The following is a 20,742-nucleotide window of genomic DNA, read 5'->3' as shown; positions in this document are numbered from 1 at the left end:
TATGTGTTTAAGCAAAAAGCTAATTTGTTCATAATTTGTAGATTAAATACCCTCCTGTTATTTTTTTCCCAAGGTGAACTCCTAGTATCCCACTGTTGTTTTTTAAATATTATACTTCATTTTATTTTATTTATTTGGCTACACGAGGTCTTAGTTATGGCATGTGGATCTCTTTTTGTGTCACGTGAACTGTTCATTGTTGCTTGTAGGACCTAGTTCCCTGACTAGGGATTGAACCTGGGCCCCTTGCATTGGGAGTGCAGAGTCTTAGCCACTGGACCATCAGGGAAGTCCTATAGCTACTGTTCTTATCCATGTCCTTGTGATTTGGAGCTGCTCAGGTCTCCTTCTCACCACAACTAGGACGATCATTATTCTCCATCCCCAGGCCTATTAGTGCTCTTAAATACATACCCAGCCCCCACCCCGCCCCCACCGCAGAGCCAAACTACACTGAAAGGTCATTATTTTTCTACCTCACTACTCTTATATTGGTTTCCTTTTCTTCTACTGTTGTTAGTCAGCACACGCACACATACATCCTAAATCTCTTAGGATTCGTGTTTAGGATTTTAGGATTGTGTTTTTGCTGTTTTATTAAAAAAGACTCACAAATTCTCTTTGGGATTTCTGGATCCCAAACCTTATGATATTATAATTTAACAAAATCTTTTATTCAAAATCAGATCTTCAGTGGTCAGGGATTTAAATGATATTCCTTTTGCAGAATCAGACAATTAAATTTATTTCTTTATAGTGTGCAGAAATTGAGAAAAATGCTACCTAACATCACTTTTTAAAATCATAAGAGTTTCTCAGAAATCCATCATTCTTGATTTTGAGACACTAAGTTAGCAATATTGTCCAGAGTTAGTTTCATGTGTTATCTTTAGCTTTGCTAGTAATAAAAGAATCATATCTAGAAAGCTCACAAAAAAGTTATCTTGACATTTCTAATATTTTCTACTGAAGATGTGGCATGTATTACATTTGGGAACTTATATGTAATTTTACTCTTGAAAACTTTTCCCCTTAACCATAATAATTTATTTTGTATTTATCCTCAGTAAGGCCAAAGTTTAAAATAAACATGGTTCTTTATGACCTTTTTTTCTAATAAAGGATCACTTTACTATGAAGAAAGAAACAGAATGTGGTTCAGATATTTCAAAAGAAGTTGCTAGAAGTTACAAAGTAAGATCAACAAAATAAAAGAATATGAGTCAGAGGGCAATAAGATTAGAGAAAAATAGTGATTGAGTCATGGAAATTAGATGGAAAGAATAAAATGGGAGAGAAAAAAATTGTATGCACGATAGGCAATGAGGAGAAGAACAATGAAAAAATATAATTTCCAAAGCTTCTTGAAAGCTTCAATTCATCTTGAAAAAGGTTATACAGGGGCATTATTCTAATGATTTCGAGTTTTCTGCTTCAGAATAATATTAAACTTTGATGTTATTGCCCATCATGCATAATAATTTTTTTCTTTTTCATTTTATTCTTTCCATCTAATTTCCATAAGTTAATCACCACTTTTCTCTAATCTTCTTACCTTCTGGCCTACCTTCTTTTATTTATCTTAGCTTTAAAGTAAATTAAAGTAAAAAAATACAAGTGAGCTACACAATTATCCACCAAAGTGAATTTTTGTCATAACAAAAATTGGATAGAATTGAGAGGTAACCAGAAAACATATCTTATCTCTGTTAATTTGGGTATTAAATGCCTCCTATGTGATTATTTACATTATTCTGCCAATTAACACCTATTTTTCCTAAATGACATTGTTTGACTTCCCAAGAAAGAATATGAAATTCAGTATTTATTTTAAAATAGAATTCTTTTATATTTCCTAGATTACATCAACCTCTTTAATGTATAAGTATTAAACAATTGATTTTTTTTACTTTAGAAACATCTTTTCAAGGAAAGTGTAGATTGCTTTTTAAAGTAGTCCTCCCAAATCTCTACTTACCTCAAGTCTCAGTGATATGTTTTATGTCTCTCTTAACTTAGTGTCATTCGACTGTAGCATTTACATGGTAGCAAATAAAAGCAAAGCCTTACAAATATCTTATTAAAGAGGCCATGGGAGTCAAACAGTTTTGGGTTCAAATATTGGGTCAACCCTTTCTAACTTGTAAGAGAAGAATAATTTACTTAACTACTTAAGCTTCACTATCTTAGTCAACAAAATGGAATCATAATTTCTAGTTAAGAAAATTAAGGAGATTTTATTTTGTGATAAATAAAATTGTGAAAAGCAAAGGAGAAAAGGAAAGATATACCTATTTGAATGCAGAGTTCCAGAGAATAACAAGGAGAGATAAGAAATCCTTCCTCAGTGATCAATGCAAAGAAATAGAGGAAAACAATAGAATGGGAAAGACTAGAGATCTCTTCAAGAAAATTAGAGATACCAAGGGAACATTTAGTGCAAAGACGAGCTCAATAAAGGACAGAAATGGTATGGCCCGAACAGAAGCAGAAGATATTAGAAGAGGTGGCAAGAATACACAGAAGAACTGTACCAAAAAGATCTTCACGACCAAGATAATCACGATGTTATGATCACTCACCTAGAGCCAGACATCCTGGAACGTGAAGTCAAGTGGGCCTTAGAAAGCATCACTACAAACAAAGCTAGTGGAAGTGATGGAATTCCAGTTAAGTTATTTCAAATCCTGAAAGACGATGCTGTGAAAGTGCTGCACTCAATATGCCAGCAAATTTGGAAAACTCAGCAGTGGCCACAGGACTGGAAAAGGTCAGTTTTCATTCCAATCCCAAAGAAAGGCAATGCCAAAGAATGCTCAAACTACCGCACAATTGTACTCATCTCACACGCTAGTAAAGTAGTGCTCAAAATTCTCTAAGCCAGGCTTCAACAGTTCGTGAATCATGAACTTCCAGATGTTCAAGCTGTATTTAGAAAAGGCAAAGGAACCAGACGCCAAATTGCCAACATCTGCTGGATTATCGAAAAAGCAAGAGAGTTCCAGAAAAACATCTATTTCTGCTTTATTGACTATGCCAAAGCCTTTGACTGTGTGGATCACAATAAACTGTGGAAAATTTTGAAAGAGATGGGAATACCAGACTACCTGATGTACCTCTTGAAAAACCTGTATGCAGGTCAAGAAGCAACAGTTAGAACTAGACATGGAGCAACAGACTGGTTCCAAATAGGAAAAGGAGTACGTCAAGGCTGTATATTGTCACCCTGCTTATTTAACTTCTATGCAGAGTACATCATGAGAAACACTGGACTGGAAGAAGCACAAGCTGGAATCAAGATTGCTGGGAGAAATATTAATAACCTCAGATATGCAGATGACACCACCTTTATGGCAGAAAATGAAGTAGTGTTAAAGAGCCTCTTGATGAAAGTGAAAGAGGAGAGTGAAAAGGTTGGCTTAAAGTTCAACATTCAGAAAACTAAGATCATGGCATCTGGTCCCATCACTTCATGGGAAATAGATGGGGAAACAGTGGAGACAGTGTCAGACTTTATTTTGGAGGGCTTCAAAATCACTGCAGATGGTGACTGCAGCCATGAAATTAAAAGACGCTTGCTCCTTGGAAGGAAAGTTATGAGCAACATAGACAGCATATTAAAAAGCAGAGACATTACTTTGCCAACAAAGGTCCATCTAGTCAAGGCTATGGTTTTTCCAGCAGTCATGTATGGATGTGAGAGTTGGACTGTGAAGAAAGCTGAGCCCTGAAGAATTGATGCTTTTGAACTGTGGTGTTGGAGAAGACTCTTGAGAGTCCCTTGGACTGCAAGGAGATCCAACCAGTCCATCCTAAAGGAGATCAGTCCTGGGAGTTCATTGGAAGGACTGATGTTGAAGCTGAAAGTTCAATACTTTGGCCACCTGATGAGGAGAGCTGATTCATTTGAAAAGACCCTGATGCTGGGAAAGATTGAGGGCAGGAGGAGAAGGCGATGACAGAGGATGAGATGGTTGTATGGCATCACCGACACAATGGATGTGGGTTTGGGTGTACTCCGGGAGTTGGTGATGGACAGGGAGGCCTGGCGTACTGTGGTTCATGGGGTCGCAAAGAGTTGGACATGACTGAGCGACTGAACAGAACTGATTTTGTGATATAACTCAAGTTGCAGCTCAGTGACCACGACAAGGCAGCTCCTATTAAATGGCCACTTCTATTATTATTACCGAATTATTTGAGAAAATCCTAAGCATTTCCGAAGCAATTTGACTTTTTCCCAAACATTTTACTTCTTTATTCGGATATTTCACTTATCTAAACAATGAGATGCATTACAGACTGTTCTATATAAACAAATACTAACCCTGTGAAATTTCTTTGTGCCTAAAATAGTTTTGTTTTGCATATTTCTTCTTGCAGAAAAATGTCACACTTTCAATTTTTTAAGTAGAAATTGTCAAATGGACCCTAACCATAAAAGACCTGTTTTCTGAAGCCAGTAAATACAAGGGAAGTTAGCAAAATTCCCCCCATTTCACCTTCTTTCCTATCGTTACTCAGCAACCAGCTAATACTTTTGAAGAATCTCCTTTGAATACTAAATTACCATGAGATTTGTGTCTATTGCCAAAAGGAAGATCAAATATGCAGTCACAATTTCCCTAAAGGACACAGTTGAAACCTAGTTAGTATATTCTTGTTGCCTCTAAGAGACTGATGGTCTGCTCTTTCTGTTTAGGAATACCATTATGCGCTGTTACTTAGGCATAATAACTTCATAATAACATCCCTGAGACTGGGGTTGTAAATGGGAACGTGTCATGGAGCCAACCCCTCCTCTTTAACACTTAATACGAGCCAGTCCTCCAGAAGCATTCCTTATTTGGTTTGAGAACACTCCACATAAAGTGTGATATGAATAAAGTACATTCTGGTTTGCCTAAGATGGATCTTGTTTAGATCTGTTCTAAGTCAGTTAGCACAGTTCATTATTTTAATACTTCTTTCCATCCTCAAAATTGACCTGCTTTGGACAATAAATTTTATAGTCATCCTAGATTTGAAAAATCAAGGGGTGGCCCAGAAGAGTCATGAAAATAATCAGAGCCATAGGAAATAAATTCTATGAAGAAATAACTAAAGGAATTAGGTTTATTTATTTGTTGAAGAAAAGAGAAAACAGGGAGATTACACTCTTCAAGGAGAAAACATAGAAGAAGTTACTCTAAGAAGAATCAGAAATCTGTGTCTTCTTTCCCACCCAGGGCTGCATAGAATTAAAGTTCTCTCACTGGAGATATGCCGTGTAGAAAGCAGAGGTTAGGAAGATGCTGCACACACTGAGTTGAATCCTAGTAAAGGTTACTTTTTCCTATTTTGGGTATTCTTTAAAGAACAAATAGAATATCAACATACTTTATGGTTTAGCAATTTGACTTTTAGTTACATACTCCAGAGAAACTTGTGCATGTATATCAGGATGTAGATACCAGGCTGTCAACAGCGCCACTGTTTATAATAGGACCATACTAAAACTAATTTGCCTATCTATTGACAACAAAATTTATAAAATATGAAATATTCAAGCAATAAAATATACTGTATATACACAAAAACTGCATTTCCATGACCCAATATGAATGTATCTCAAAAACATAATGTTGAACGAAAAGCTTAAGTTTTAAAGGAATACATGTGATATGGTTTCATTTACACAAAATTCAAAAAATAGGTGAAATAACTTTTTAGTATGTGTGTCTTCAGAATCCTAAATCAAGGATTCAGCTCAAAAGTTAATTTGAAACTTATGAAACTACTGGTATCTAATAATTTATGACTTGCAAAAACGGCAAATATGGTTCAATCCAATAGTTTATTTTGGGAAGGAAAGAACAATATTAGTTGCAGTGGGGAAATAGACAAGAAGTGGAAGCTGACAACATATGGTACTTTTCAAACCAGCTATTACTGTGGATGACTAGAGCTTAGCCCCATCAGGGAACTCAGGGGAGCCAGAATTAACTTATTTTAGGGACAAAGAAATTAAGATATTTATGCACCATTTCTTGTTAATTTTTATTGGAGAGCTGCTCTGGAGTTTGCAGAGATGCCAGACAGCACTGCTGACTACGTCAAACATCTCTAGTTTGATGGGAGCAGCTGAGACATACGCTACTAAAGGCATTGTCACTTGTACCATATACTGGAATTGCTGCAGAGACCTTTTTCTTCTGGGCTCGACCACAACTGGTAGTCTTCCCAGGGACCCAGTGAATGGGCTGAGGTGATATTCTCCTGAGGTATATATTCTCCAAAATCCAAAGAGGCATAACAAAATCTGTGTCTTTTTCTTAGTTGTAGGAATTGCAAGATGGCAGTTCTTTACTTCCAAGGGAGTATGCTGGCATATCTCAGACTACTGACTCTTAAAACACTCTATTCTTCACAAAGCAAGGTCAGCTGATGGCTTCGCTTACCCTGTATTCTAAATAAAATCTAGCCTGCTCACCCCATTGTCTTTTTATCCCTTCCTTAATACTCTGCCTTGGCTTCCCTGGTGGCTCAGTCAGTAAAGCGTCTGTCTGCAATGTGGGAGAACTGGGTTTGATCCCTGGGTCGGGAAGATACCCTGGAGAAGGAAATGGCCACCTACTCCAGTATTCTTGCCTGGAGAATTCCATAGACAGAGGAGTCTGGTGGGCTACAGTCCATGGGGTCACAAAGAGTCAGACATGACTGAGTGATTAATTTCTTAATACTATGCCAAGGCAATTTCAACATTCACATCATTCACTACGTACTATCTTCCCCTCTTCAACTCCCCGCCTTCCGCGGCCCCAGATTTGAAGGAGCCATTCCTAGAATGTATTAGGACTGACTTCAGGAGTCCTTGCTAAAGATGATATATCCCAAAGTACAGAAGAGGGCCTTCAAATAAATAACCCAATATCTTATCCAGCTTATATTCCATTCCCTCATTTTCAGGTATAGCCTGTCAATTTCTGCCTGTATGTTTTAGCCAGGCCCTGTAGCACATTTGATAAATGGTTTCCTCTCAGAGAAGAATAGTTTGTTTCCTATCAGACTACATTGAGACTTAACCCTAGTAATTGCTAGGGAATACTAGTAACCTCTGCCATACTATATGATGGTTATATATGTAGGAAATAAAAGTATAAAGAGAAATAAGGAAATGATTATCACAAAATGAAAGTTTTCAATGTTCTTTAGTAGATATGAATGATTTAACTAGTTCTAAGAATGGTCTGGATTTGCACAGGTAGTTTTTATCTTGGCATCTCAAACTGCTGAAGCATTAGTGTTATTGAAGATTAATGGAGACACATTACTGCATATCCAATTTACTAGTGAACATATGCCAGCTAGGTGATCTGTGTAACCTAGCTAAGAAATAAAGCAAAATGACGTTTAAGCCCTTGCATTTTAAACATAGACTTCACTGCTTATTCTTAAGGTCATGACTATTTAATTTAGTACATATTCCTGAATTCTGAAAATATCAGTCTTAGAATCCATGGTGTTGACAGTTCTTTCCTTCCATTACCTTCATAACCTTTATTACAAAGGGAAAAATTAATGAGTTATTTTTGCCCAGGAGGTTTGCCTGTGTGAACTAATTATTCTTTCTTTTAATGAAAATGTAACATTCCAGATACATATTAAGTTCTTCCAAGCAACCAGATTCTTAACAATAGTGATGATGAGAATGATGGCAATAATATTTGCATAGTGTTTATTATCTGCCAAGCATTGTTCTAAGCACTTTCCCATATACTATATCTCATTTGATTTCTTCATCCACCCAGTGAAGCAGGTTCATTTTTCTTCTCATTTTACAAGTGAAGAAAGTGAGGCAGAGTTTGAGAGCTTAAACAAGATTACACAGTCAGGGATAATGAACACAAGAAACACAAGTTGAATCAGCTGACACCAAAAAAAAAAAAAAGAGTAAAAAGGTACATAAAACCTAAGCACAGAAGGGCCGGAGAAGTGCTGACCTGAAAAAAAGGATTCATAGCCTTGAATAATGAGATGATTCTGTCTCTTGTCTTTGCTCCTCTTAGTGTGTCAGCTCCCTTCTCAGACTGTGCCCTTGAGGCTAGAACCTTTGATGCAGGTAGCTCTCAGCTTTAGTCTTAGAATCTAATATTCAGAGAGTTTTCCTTCCCCAGCTGGGGAAGAAATCTTAATGGACCAGCTTAGATCATGTGCCATTCCTTCAACAACGGTTAATAAACTGTATCCTGTGCCTAGTTTTGTAATAAAGCTTTATTAGAACCCAACCACACTCATCATCTTACACATTGCCCATGGTGTATTTGTGTTGCAAGTCGAGTTATTGGGACAGAAACCAGGTAGTCCACAAAGCATAAAATATTTACTATCTGGCCCTTTACAGAAAAAGTTTGCTGACGTCTGCCTTGGGTCAATCACTGTGGCAGCTTGATCATAGCTCTTTATATTGTTGTCACTTCATTTCAACCATGTCCCTGATGGTGACTACTTGTGACTGGTTTGCCCTCCAAAGTATCTTCAAAAAGTTTACAGTATGATCCAGTCTAGAATCTGAAAACTTCTTGTATACAAGAAAGGCAAGGAATCAGCAAAGTGAAAGTTTTATACTATTGAAGAAAGAATTTATCATTAGTGAAAAGATCACAATTCCCTTTGTGCTCAGTCGCCTCAGTCGTGTTCAACTCTTGAAAACCCCATAGACTGTAGCCAGCCAGGCTCCTCTGTCCATGGGATTCTCTGAGCAAGAATACTGGAGTGGGTTGCCATTTCCTCCTTCAGGGGATCTTCCAAATCCAGAGATCGAACCCCCTTCTTCTATGTCTTCTGCACTGCAGGTGGACTCTTTACTGGCTGAGCCACCTGGGAAACCCACTAAAAACTTCTAAATTTGTTTTATGCATATCTGGGTCAAAATTCTAGAGAGATTATAATGTTAAACTTTTTCCTATTTTCATGCAAAGCAATATCCCAAAGTGCTTTATGGGACCTGACAGAGAGTGCCGCAGGTGGATGAAGCAGAGCTGTTCTGTTACTAAGACACATGCAGAAGTCTTGTTTATCACATGCCAAGTGATGCAACTAAGGGCAGGAGAGGTACCATACCCCTTAGTAGAATGGCACAGTATTTAAAACTGTGACAGGCTGATGTGGACAACCGTCACCAAGGTATCAAACTTCAAATTTCAGAAACTGTTTGCTTTAAACAAAAGGTGGCATGGGATTCTTTGGATAGAACACAATGCAACTATCAGTTTAGTAAAAAGGAAAGTACCAGTATCAAAGCTTGTCGATTCGATTATCAGTGGCTTGTAAAGACATCTCAGAGACAACAGTAGAGACTTTAAGGCAATTCCATTTGTATGAAATCTCCAGGATAGGCAAATCCATAGTGATGGAAAGATGAATGGGGATTACCAGAAGATGGAGGAAGAGGGAAATTGAGACTGTTTAAGAATATGTAAAGACCCCACCTGCCAGCGCAGAAGATGCAAGACATGCAGGTTCAATCCCGGGGTCGGGAAAATCCCCTGGAGAAGGAAATGGCAACCGACTCCAGCATTCTTGCCCAGAGAATCCCACGGACAGAGGAGACTTGTGGGCTACAGTCCACGAGGTTGCAAAGAGGTGGACATGACTGAGCATGCACGTGCACACACACATGAATATGCATGGGACCTTGTTCGGATTGATAAAAAGTTCTGGAATTAAGATTTTGGTGCTAATTGCACAACACAGTGAAAACATTATTATTCATCATGGATTGGGAATGTTCTGGTGAATGTATCAGTGACACGAGGTTACCAAATAGTCAGCCCTTCAGGAAAGGGAGTGAGAATAAGGAGGATAGAAATAAGAGGAAGTGTGTCTCTAAGAATCCTTCATGTTTTAGGAACCTAGATGTATAGGTGAAAACAAATGAATGGAAACTTAAAAAATGGTTTCATAAGCACCTCAGTTTGCTTGTGTGTCACACAAAGAGGCTGGAATACGCAGGACCAGGAGGATCTTGAAAATCTGCAGTTCTAAATGCAGTAGCTTGAATTTTTTAATTCAGGGCAAAATGGTAAACTAAGTATATTAAACTAATTAAATATTAAAGGCATTAATCTGGTGAAACAAAGGATGTTTTCTTTTATTCTATGGAGGAATTTCTAAATTGAATTATAGGATCAATTGCTGCTCCACCTGGAACATACAGATGTAGTTAAACCACAGATTCTTTTTTTTTTTTTTTCCTGGTGAATTTAGTGGCCCTGCAGTGACTATGTCAGAGCTGGACATTTATTGAAAATTAAAGACTCTGGAAAATCAATCCTTACCTCAAAGTGATAATAAATCACACGCTCTAAAAAGAGTGTTACTGCATCCCAAAGAGATTCACTTAAGAATGCACTATCCGCACCTAACCTAATACTCCAAAAAGCTTGATACCTAAATGAAATTATTGAATGTATATATATCAGTCTTTCCATGATTAATATTGTTTGCCTGATAGGCTTGAAGGTGATGCACTCACATATTCACTGCAGAAGGTAATGAGCAAATAGACTATCGAAATTTACCATGTGCTCATTCCTGCTGTTACGAAATAGCCTAAGTGAACTCATGTCTTTATATTGAACTAAGGTGTGTGGGGAGTTTGAGTGAACTCCGGGAGTTGGTGATGGATAGGGAGGCCTGGTGTGCTGCTATTCATGGGGTCGCAAAGAGTCGGACACGACTGAGCGACTGAACTGAAGGTGTGTGAAATGCTTCACCTCTTGATTTCAATAAGTTTCTTATTCTCTCTTTAACATTAACACCCAGGACATTTTCTTTTTTCTTTTTTTTTTTCATTTTCCACTCCTTTGCAATAGAAAGGAGTAACATACTTGCCTCTTTCAGAGAAGGCAATGGCAAGCCACTCCAGTGTTCTTGCCTGGAGAATCTCAGGGACAGAGGAGCCTGGGTGGGCTGCCGTCTATGGGGTCGCACAGAGTCGGACACGACTGACGTGACTTAGCAGCAGCAGCAGCGGCTTGTCTGTTTATCCATTGCTTTTTATTACAAATTGTGATATGTGGGGGCTTCTCTGGTGGTCCAGTGGTTGAGACTTCGCCTTCTAGCACAGGGGATACAGGTTCGATCCCTCGTCTACATGCCTTGTGACTAAAAAACCAAAACATAAAAAACAGAAGCAATATTGTCACACATTCAATAAAGACAGAAAAAAAACAAATTGTGGTATGTGAAACATGTGAAATAAAGTGCATGACTACTCTGAAATGTAACTGAGTAGGGCAAAAATACATGTCTGTTATATAATTATTTTAGAAACCAACTTCTGGAATCCATATCCTTTGGTCCTTTAAAATGACTTTACCTGAAACATGCTTTGAGGCTTTCTGCTTCCGATTTTGCGGATGCAGTCCCCTGACTTGGGATATGTGTGTCCCCTTATCTCCATCTCTTGTTTGCTGTCTCTCCCATGTTCTGCTTCCAAGTTGTTGATGACCTGATGGTCAGACGCAGCCGTTCTGGGTCCTTGGTGTTTCAGTCCTGTTCGGCCCTTTCTGATTTCTGTTTCTAGTTGTCAGTCCTTGCTCTGTGACACATAATTTAGTATCCTTATATTAAAAATAACATCTGTGCTGTAAGTCTATTTTTCACGTGTGTTTGTCTCTAACGACTACGCCATAAACTCCTCGAGGCCAAGGATCATATATTTATGAAGTCCAAGTTGCCTAATCCAGTGCTGTCGATTTCAACAGTATTTGTATATTGATGTTCTGATATGAATTAGTTGCTTTGGGGGGAGGGATTTTAAAAAAAATGAAATGGTTATTTTTCCTATCTACCACTATAAAGTACAAGTTAGAACCTTAGTGTATGGTGAAGTGAACAAAGTCTCTTCTAGATTTTTACAAACCAAGTTTATGTGTGTTTTCCTTTGAAAAGCAGAGTTCACAATTCACGTGACTTAAAGGGGCAATACAACAGTTCATTTGCTTTTTTTGGGTACATCCTGCAAGCTCTTTTTTTGCATGTGGTGGCATAGAGAGAATAGCACTTCACTCCATCTGGTTCATATTTATATTGATAAGCTGAAGTGGAAACTGCTAAGTCAGGTTCAGAAAACTGTTTCCCTCACCACAGCCTCTTCTGGCCTCCTTTTAAGGAAGGAAGCAGAAGAATTTTTGTTCCCTGCTTCATTCATCTTTTGGAGTTCCTAGAGCTACGGAATGACTGTGAAGCCTCTAGTTCTCCAAGTCTTAGCAGAGGATGCAGACTCCTCCACTTGGTAGAACTCCAAAGGCAGATAATCTCACCACAGAGAATGTATATAACATCTAGACTACTGTTCTACGTCTAGTTAGATACATCTGTTTCCGCCCCCGCCCCCCAGGCTGATATATACAATCTGCTTAGAGCTGTAATTTTTGCAAAGGATCTGTCCTAATGAGTGAAAATATATTTACCAAACTGTGTCTAAACAGTTATCTTTTTTTCCCACTTTTTAAAAAATAATGCTTTTTCTTGTTCCCTCTCTCCCCTCCTTCCTTCTTACACAGGCTCTGCACTGTGATACTGTGTCTATGAACATATTGTGTGGCAGAATGCTGCCTTTGTTTTTGTTCATTTACTTAAAAAAATTGATGTACAATATTATATTACAGATGTATAATACAGTGATACACAAATTTTAAAGGTTATACTCCATCTATAGTTATCATAAAAGATTGGCTATATTCCCCATGTTTTACAGTGTATCCTTGTAGCCTCTTTTATACCTAATAGTTTGTCCATCTTAAACCTCTGTCCCTATATTACTTCTCCATCTTTCTTCACACCAGTGACTACTAGTTTGTTCTCTCTGTGAGTCTGCTTATTTTTTGTCATATTTGTTTGTTTGTTGTAGTCTTTAGATTCTACATGTAAGTGATATCATACGGTATTTGTATTTCTGACTTATTTCACTGAGCCTAATGTCCTTTAAGTCCATCCACGTTGCCTCAGTCTTTCATGGCTGAGTAGTATTACGTTGTATATAAATGCCACATCTTCCTTATCCACTCATCACTTGATTGATACCTAGGTTGCTCCCATATCTTAGCTATTGTAAATAATGCTGCCATGAACACTAGAGGGCATGTTTCTTTTCAAATTAGTGCTTTGGTGTTTTTCGACTAGATACCTAGGAGTGGAATTGCTGGGTCATATGGTAGCTCTATTTTTAGTTTTTTGAGAATCCTCTGTACTATTTTCCACAGTGGCTGCGCAAATTTACTTTCACACCAACAGTGTATGAGGGATCCCTTTTCTCTACATCCTCACCAACATTTGATATTTGTGCCCTTTTTGATGACAGCTGTTTGGACAGGTGTGAGGTGACATCTTGTCGTGGTCTTGGTTTATAATTGCCTGGTTATTAGCGATGTTGAGCATCTGTTCATGTGCCTGTTGATGATCTGCATTTCCTCTTTGGGAAAATGCCTATTCAGTTCTGCCCATTTTTAATTTTTATTTTATTTTTAAAAATTAATTAATTTATTTTAAAATATAAATTTATTTATTTTAATTGGAGGTTAATTACTTTAAAATATTGTATTGGTTTTGCCATACATCAACATGAATCCGCCACAGGAATACATGTGTTCCTCATTCTGAACCCCCCTCCCACCTCCCTCCCCGTACCATCCCTCTGGATCATCCCAGTGTGGAATCAGGGCTTTAGCTTACATATATACCTTTGTAAGAACTGGGAATATTTTCCTCTGGGAGAAGGAAATAGTGATGTGTGTCACCCCTAGTATTCTCAGCCCCCATGGCTTTCTATGGATTTACTCTGTGGTACTAGGCTTACCAAGGAGCAGGTGTTTTATGGGAAGAAAAAAGGACACAGATTAAAAGGGTTTGCAAGGGCAGCATGGGCTGCATTTCAGCTCCACCGATCCCTCCATCTCAGTGCTTCTGTGCAATATGTGAGCTGCACAACCATATGCTGGAGAAGACGTTCCTGAGTACAGTTCCCGGCTCTGTCATTTATCAGCTGTACGGCTTGAGGTAAATAGGTTAATGTTTCAGAAACTTTCATCCTTCTGTATAATGGAGATCATAATTATGTTGTGGAAGTGTGGAGAAGGTTAAGTAAGATGAGGTATGTTAGACACCTAGCACGGTGCCTACCTCACAGTAGATCAGCGCTCAAATAAATGAGAAGTTATTATTATTATTATTATATAGTTAGGAAAAAGTATTCAAAACTTAGAAGTAAAATGCAAGTTGACTGCATGTCGGGCAGACGGGAACAGTATCCATCAGATGCATTCAAGAATTATTCTTCCTGCCTTGATTTATGTTACTGTTTATCATTGATTAAGACCCTACCCTCAAAGTTATATATTATATTTTGTAAATGTTTCATGGTTAAAGATGCAATTGATTTCTGTGTGGTGGAACAGAGAAACCCAAAGGTCACAGTTTTATTGCCCAGTGGGAAATTAATCAATTTTGTATCTAACCTAGTGATCTAGCAATTTTTTAGTGTCTATAGACTTTGTTTCTTGAATTGTTTTTGAACCATCTTTACCACCTTGCTGGTTCCCTTATTAATTTGCAGCAGATACATTCTGGAAAATTATACATTGGCAATGTCCATAGTGCCTGCTTGGACAAGTATATTTCTTTAAAAAGTGGCTGGTTTCATTAATTAAAATATGAAGACGTGTTCCCCTTCTAACCTATTTTTGCATTTCGAGGGAGCCCTGAAAAGAATTAGAGATTTGGGGAAGGCCCACGGCATTTACTCAGATACTGCTTTATCCTTTCTTTCCTCTTGAAGGCCAGTGGGGTTCCCCCTCATGTTTCTCCCTATGGTTCCCTCCCACCAATGCCTACCTTTTCTCTAGCATCCTGGCCTTTGTCCAGTGATGGTGAAGTAAAGGAATGTTGTCACCCCAACTTCCTGCCTGCTGTTTTCTTCCCACCTCAGAAATCGGCACCCTAAACTGTTTCATGTTTAAAGTATTTATACTTAATATAGGGCTTCCTTAATAGGACTTCCCTGGTGGTTCAGACGGTAAAATCATCTGCCTACAAAGTGGGAGACCCAGGTTCGATCCCTGGGTCAGAAAGATCCCTCTGGAGAAGGATATACCAACCTGCTCCAGTACTCTTGCCTGGAAAATCCCATGGATGGATGGAGGGACCTGGTAGGCTACAGTCCATGGGGTGGCAAAGAGTCGGACATGACTGAGCAACTTCACTTTCACTTTCCCTGGTGGCTCAGATGGTAAAGAATCTGCCTGCAATTTAGGAGGACTGAGTTTGATCCCTGGGTTAGGAAGATCCTCTAGAGAAGGAGATGGTAACCCACTCCAGTATTCCTGCTTGGAGAATTCCATGAATAGAGGAGCCTGGTGGGCTGCAGTCCATGGGGTTGCAAAGAGTTAGACATAACTGAGCAATTAACACACATACTTAATATAAACACATATAATACAATGGTTAAGGAAAAATATGCAAAGGGTAAATTACAGTGCATTCAAATTCTTAAAAAGTGCTGTCAGGTTTGCCTCCTGGCCTCCCCCGACCCCCAACAACTGTCCTCCTCTCCCACCTCAATCTCCATTCTCCATTTAAGGACAAACAAGCCAGCTCTGCTTTCAGCTAACCTCTTTCCTTTTTCACAAACTCTTTGAAAGTTCCCTTGGGAGTTTTAAATCATCCCTTCTACCTACTGCTGTTTTATTCCCAAGTGTTGCATTATCAGGCTCTCTACCCTCCTGAAGAAAGGTGTTAATTAGCCTGCCATGCAAGTTATCCAGGCCCTAGGAGGATCTTTTTACCACTGAAGGAACTCTAGACTGGGGTCTCTAACCTCGAGGTCTGGCCACCTAGCTTGGCTCTCTCCTTTCCATAGGAAAAGTCAGCTGAGGTCATTGCCTAACAGAAACCAGGCTGACCTGCTGAATAGAAGCTCCCAATTGAGAAATTCCAGGAAGACATGTGGATTTCACAATTCAGAGAGTGGGAAGAAATGTGTGAGGGAAGGGGCAAAGTTAACGCCTTTGGAAAAGGTATGCATTTCATTGTCATCTTATACTTGGAGCATTTTAAACATTAACCTTTTTGATTGCATGAATTATAGAGAAATAAGCATGACAAAACTAGCTGTTGTTGATGATGCATTGTCTGTGCGGGGGTGGGAAATGGAATTATTGGAATCTCCTGGAAATAGAAGATTTTTTACATATATCCAAAAGGAACATGGATTTTTTAAATAGTTGAGAAACGTTGTGGGATTTTTGAACAAAGCCTTGGTAGGGTTCAAATCCTTCTACTGCTCCAGATACTCAAAGAGATTTCAAGTAGCTTAACCTACAGTTTTCCAAGCTGGAAGAGAAGCTGCAATATGCAAACGTTTTTAAGCTGTATTCAAATTCTCTCTGGAAGGTTTTTTTGTTTTTCCTTTTGTTATTTTTTTTAAGCTACACAATTGGCAGTAGTATGTGACACATTTAATTCAGTATATTCTGACAAGTCATAAACTAATCCTTATAATGGTTTCTAAACTACTTGGTTGAAATATGTTTTACATCAGTGAGTGTGTGAATACACACACAATATTATAAGGAAAGATTTATGATAACTCACTGACTAGTGAAAGATTGCCTCAGAAAACAGAAATGACCAGATCCCAGTAATAGCTTTCCCTGAGGGAGCTTTGAAAGAATTTACATTTGAATTGGATCCTTAAACTCTAAATTTGAACTTATCACTCATCTGTGAAGATATATTATAGTTATATAGGAGATAGTACTACAGAAATGAAATAAAATGACAATAAATTAGTTTTGTCTTTTAAAAATTATCATCAGAATTATGTTACTCTGCTGAGCTAATTCTTGTTCTAATTCTTGCTCTAATTCAGCTGGTCATTATAGCATCAAGAATCTGATCCCAAATGGGTTTCATAAATAATCTCTTTTAATAAGTACCCTCAGTTATTGAAATGTAAAAAGAAATCTCACATAGACAACAAGGAAAAGGAGCTGGAAATAACACAGCTTAATGATTGATAAATTTTTTCATACTGCCTTCTTAAATCTGTGTTTCCTCTGCCAACAAGATAGGCATATTAAGGCATTAAAAGTTACCATTTTTCTATCACCTGAGGGCAAATTCACATTAAATACCAAGATATTTATGAGTTTTACAGACTCATTGATCAGTTAAGACTGCCACTTATGATTCATCTGTTCTAATTATTCCTAAGCATGAGTTTTGTTACAGGAAATAATTACATAAAGTTCATTTTTAAGAACTAATGGGGAATAACCTATTCAAATATGCTGGGATTTCAAATTTGGTAAATGATTTCCTTATCAGAAAACAAATATTATATTAAATTATCTTTAACTATGAGCTCAATGGATGTCTTTTAGCACGTGGTTCTGCCCCTTCCTTGCTGTGTTTACTAGACCTCTCTAGCCTGGTTCCTCACATATAAAAATGAGGATAACAACTGCAGTCATCTCATGGGAGTGGTGAGAGAATTAAATGAGATAATATGAATATGAAAACCCTGTGTCTGGCACATAAAAAGGGCCCCATAGCTATTCTAATTATCACTGTTAAAAAGTTCAAATGATTGACAAAGTATGGATGAGACTTTAAAATATGTCTGTTAATCCATATCTGTCTCTCTTCCCAACTGCATTTTACCAAGGGTACAATGTAGCTAGCACTTTTATACTATGTTTAAATTTATGCCAAAAATGCTGCTGCTGCTGCTGCTAAGTTGCTTCAGTTGTGTCTGACTCTGTGTGACCCCATAGACGGTAGCCCACCAGGCTCCCCAGTCCCTGGCATTCTCCAGGCAAGAACACTGGAGTGAGTTGCCATTTCCTTCTCCAATACATGAAAGTGAAAAGGGAAGTCCCTCAGTCGTATCTGACTTTTCGAGACCCCATGGACTGCTGCCTACCAGGCTCCTCCATCCACGGGATTTTCCAGGCAAGAGTACTGGAGTGGGTTGCCATTGCCAAAAATAAGCCATTACAAATTTTGTTTAGGGCCTTAAAAAATGGTGCTTCCAACTGTTACTCAACTTCTTTATGAGGAGAGAGAAGAAAAGGAAATAATGTCTGTTGAACAAATACATTGTTTTCGTTTTTTGCTACTGTTTCATCTCCAGAATGGGTAGTATTCCCTCTGGAAGAGCCGGTGGGAATAATGCCATCTGGAACCCATGCAGCAGGGGCAGCATGCAGAGCTCAAGAAAGGTCTCAACTGCCAGCTTCCAGGGTCTTTGCATGCTCAAAGCACTCTCATTTTCCCAAAATGACCCTGAGAATATTGTGTAACAGCAATTTTAATAAACTGACTCACTTCCACTGTGATTTAATGTCTACTTTGCTACCGAATTCACCGTATTTGGCCAGCTCTTCAGTCTTCACAATTTTCTTTGTGTTTATCCTTATGCTTAGCAACTAACCAAACACTGACTGGAATATCAATATTTAAAATGAAATGTATTAATAGCTTACTAATTGCTCCACTGAGAGACTGAGTTTGTAGGTTACATATTTGTACTTCTTTGTTTTACTTATGATATTCTGAAGGCCTGAAATGTTGACTTTCTCCCCAACTATTCGCAAGCATTAAGCAAGTGAGTGCTTGTTCAGTAGTGTCTGAATCTTTGCGACCCTATGGACTGTAACCCACAAGCTTTTCAATACTGAAAGAGGCATCCTTTAGTGTCTTTAGTTCACAGAAGATTGATATCTTAAGTGTCGGTGAATACAGACATGTTAAGACCACGAAGAAAATTTTAATAAAGAATCAAAAAGTCACAAATATGTAAACAGGACAACTGGTTTTCTTAAGGCAGTAACCAAAATTGAAGCCCCTGTCCTCTGCACCTCATCCTCAATAGTTTTCTTTTGACCAAACAGCCTGTGTTTCTGGGCCCAAAATGATGTTTTAAGTTGAAAAAATATTTTTGACTTTTATTGAAAGCAGATTTAAAGCAAAAGGTTTTATTTTATGCCATTTAAAAATTATCAAAGCCATAAATTCATAGTCATAGAATTACCTTTTTTTGTTTGTTTGTTTGTTTTACCTCGGAAAAGCTTGAAAATGTTTACTGTAAACCCATTTTATACATACTAAAAGTATTATAACATTCTTCCAAAAATAAAGTGATTGTGTGTCATTTCAGGCATCACATTGGTCTAGACAAGGGAAAAGTATGAAATGTTTTTGCATGAGATCGTGGCTCTGAGCGGTGCCTCTTGCACTAACCAGAGAAACTTTAGAGCTGGAAGGGCCTTTATAGGTCATTATTTCTTCAGTTCACAGGTAAGAACCTGGGGCCCAGGGAGTAAATGACCTATGGAAGGTCTGGAGTTCATGTTCTGAGGTGTCTAATAGTAAGAGTTGTTCTGATGGTCTTTTGCAGACTGTTTAGACAGGGCAGTTTCCATTACTCTTAACACAAGACTTCTAATACATGGAATTATACAACATCCTCCTAGGGCCATTCCTCCAAATACAATGATTAGGGAGGTCAAGACAGAGGTCTTTATACCTTTCCATTTGCTGAGCCACTATCAGGATGGAGAAAGGATTATCTGTCCCTGAGTTTTCAGCCAACACATTAGCCAAGGTGGTAAGACCTTGCAGGACTCTTGTTGTTGTGCCATAAGGGGCGGCCCTGTTGGGGATGAAGGTACAACATTGACCTCCTATCATGACACATATGGGCTTCCTTGGTGGCTCAGTAGTAAAGAATCTGCCTGCAAGGCATGAGACCCATGAGACACTGGTTTGATCCCTGGGTCAGGAAGATCCTCTGGAGAAGAAAATGGCAACCCACTCCAGTATTCTTGCCTGGAGAATCCCATGAACAGAGGATCCTGGCAGGTTACAGTCTATAGGGTCACAAAGAGTCAGACCTGATGGGAGCGACTGAGCATGCACACATGCATAACATACTCCCTGCTTTTCTGCCAGGATCATGTCTAAGGCCAGCCAGTCTCCCAGGTCATCTTACTGGTTGAGTCTAATTGTTTTCTATTCCCTTGATAGTGTCTCTAGTATAGTTAACAAATCTCTGCTGGTTAGAATAAATATAGTTTATCCAATCCACACTTTTATTGATGGTGGACCATCAGAATAACACCAGTTCTAATCTCTCTGCTATCTGGTTTCTAGCTGTGATCTAGAGTTTGGTGTTAATCCTTCACCTCTACCATGGTGACCTTAGTAGGGTCATTAGGAACTGAGGGTCAAGTTTGTTTAGAGTTCTGGGTCTATGTCACTAATGAGGAGGTAAAATTTTTAACAAGCTTAATAGCTAACCTTCCCAGTGGATATCTCCTGGATATGTCTGCCCCTAGTCCATACCAATGCTCAAGAGATGGATGCTTATCTCTGGTTTGACTGTTAACAACAGTGGGTTACACTGTAGATTCCCATAATCATCTCAGAGACCCCCCCTTGCCAGGGATAATCTTTTAGTTCCACTAGGGTGGGAGCTGCTTTATATGGCTCAGCCGTGTAACCAATCCTGGGTAGTCCCCCATACTTTGGCCCAAATATAGCAGGAGAGTTGTCATGGATCATTTCCTGACATGCCCGATATGGTTCAGGACAAAGGTACTTATGTTCTTCAGATAGCTGTTTTTGGCTGTGTAGGTCACCATAAGGCAAGACCTGGAAAGCATCAATTTCACAGTTAGGGGATCCATGCTCATG

The 20,742-nt window shown here is 38.5% G+C and overlaps 1 non-coding gene across 1 annotated transcript; it reads right to left on the bottom strand.

Annotated features, from left to right (window-relative positions):
• Nucleotides 1–216: 216 nt before the first annotated feature.
• Nucleotides 217–289, bottom strand: TRNAG-CCC (transfer RNA glycine (anticodon CCC)). The gene has a single exon. It is a non-coding gene; the product is annotated as a tRNA-Gly (tRNA).
• Nucleotides 290–20,742: the final 20,453 nt, after the last annotated feature.

The sequence above is a fragment of the Ovis canadensis genome, chromosome 8, assembly GCF_042477335.2.
Source record: "Ovis canadensis isolate MfBH-ARS-UI-01 breed Bighorn chromosome 8, ARS-UI_OviCan_v2, whole genome shotgun sequence".
Lineage (NCBI taxonomy): Eukaryota > Metazoa > Chordata > Mammalia > Artiodactyla > Bovidae > Ovis > Ovis canadensis.
The sequence above is the reverse complement of the archived record's forward strand: the minus strand, read 5'-3'. Positions and strand labels throughout refer to the sequence as shown.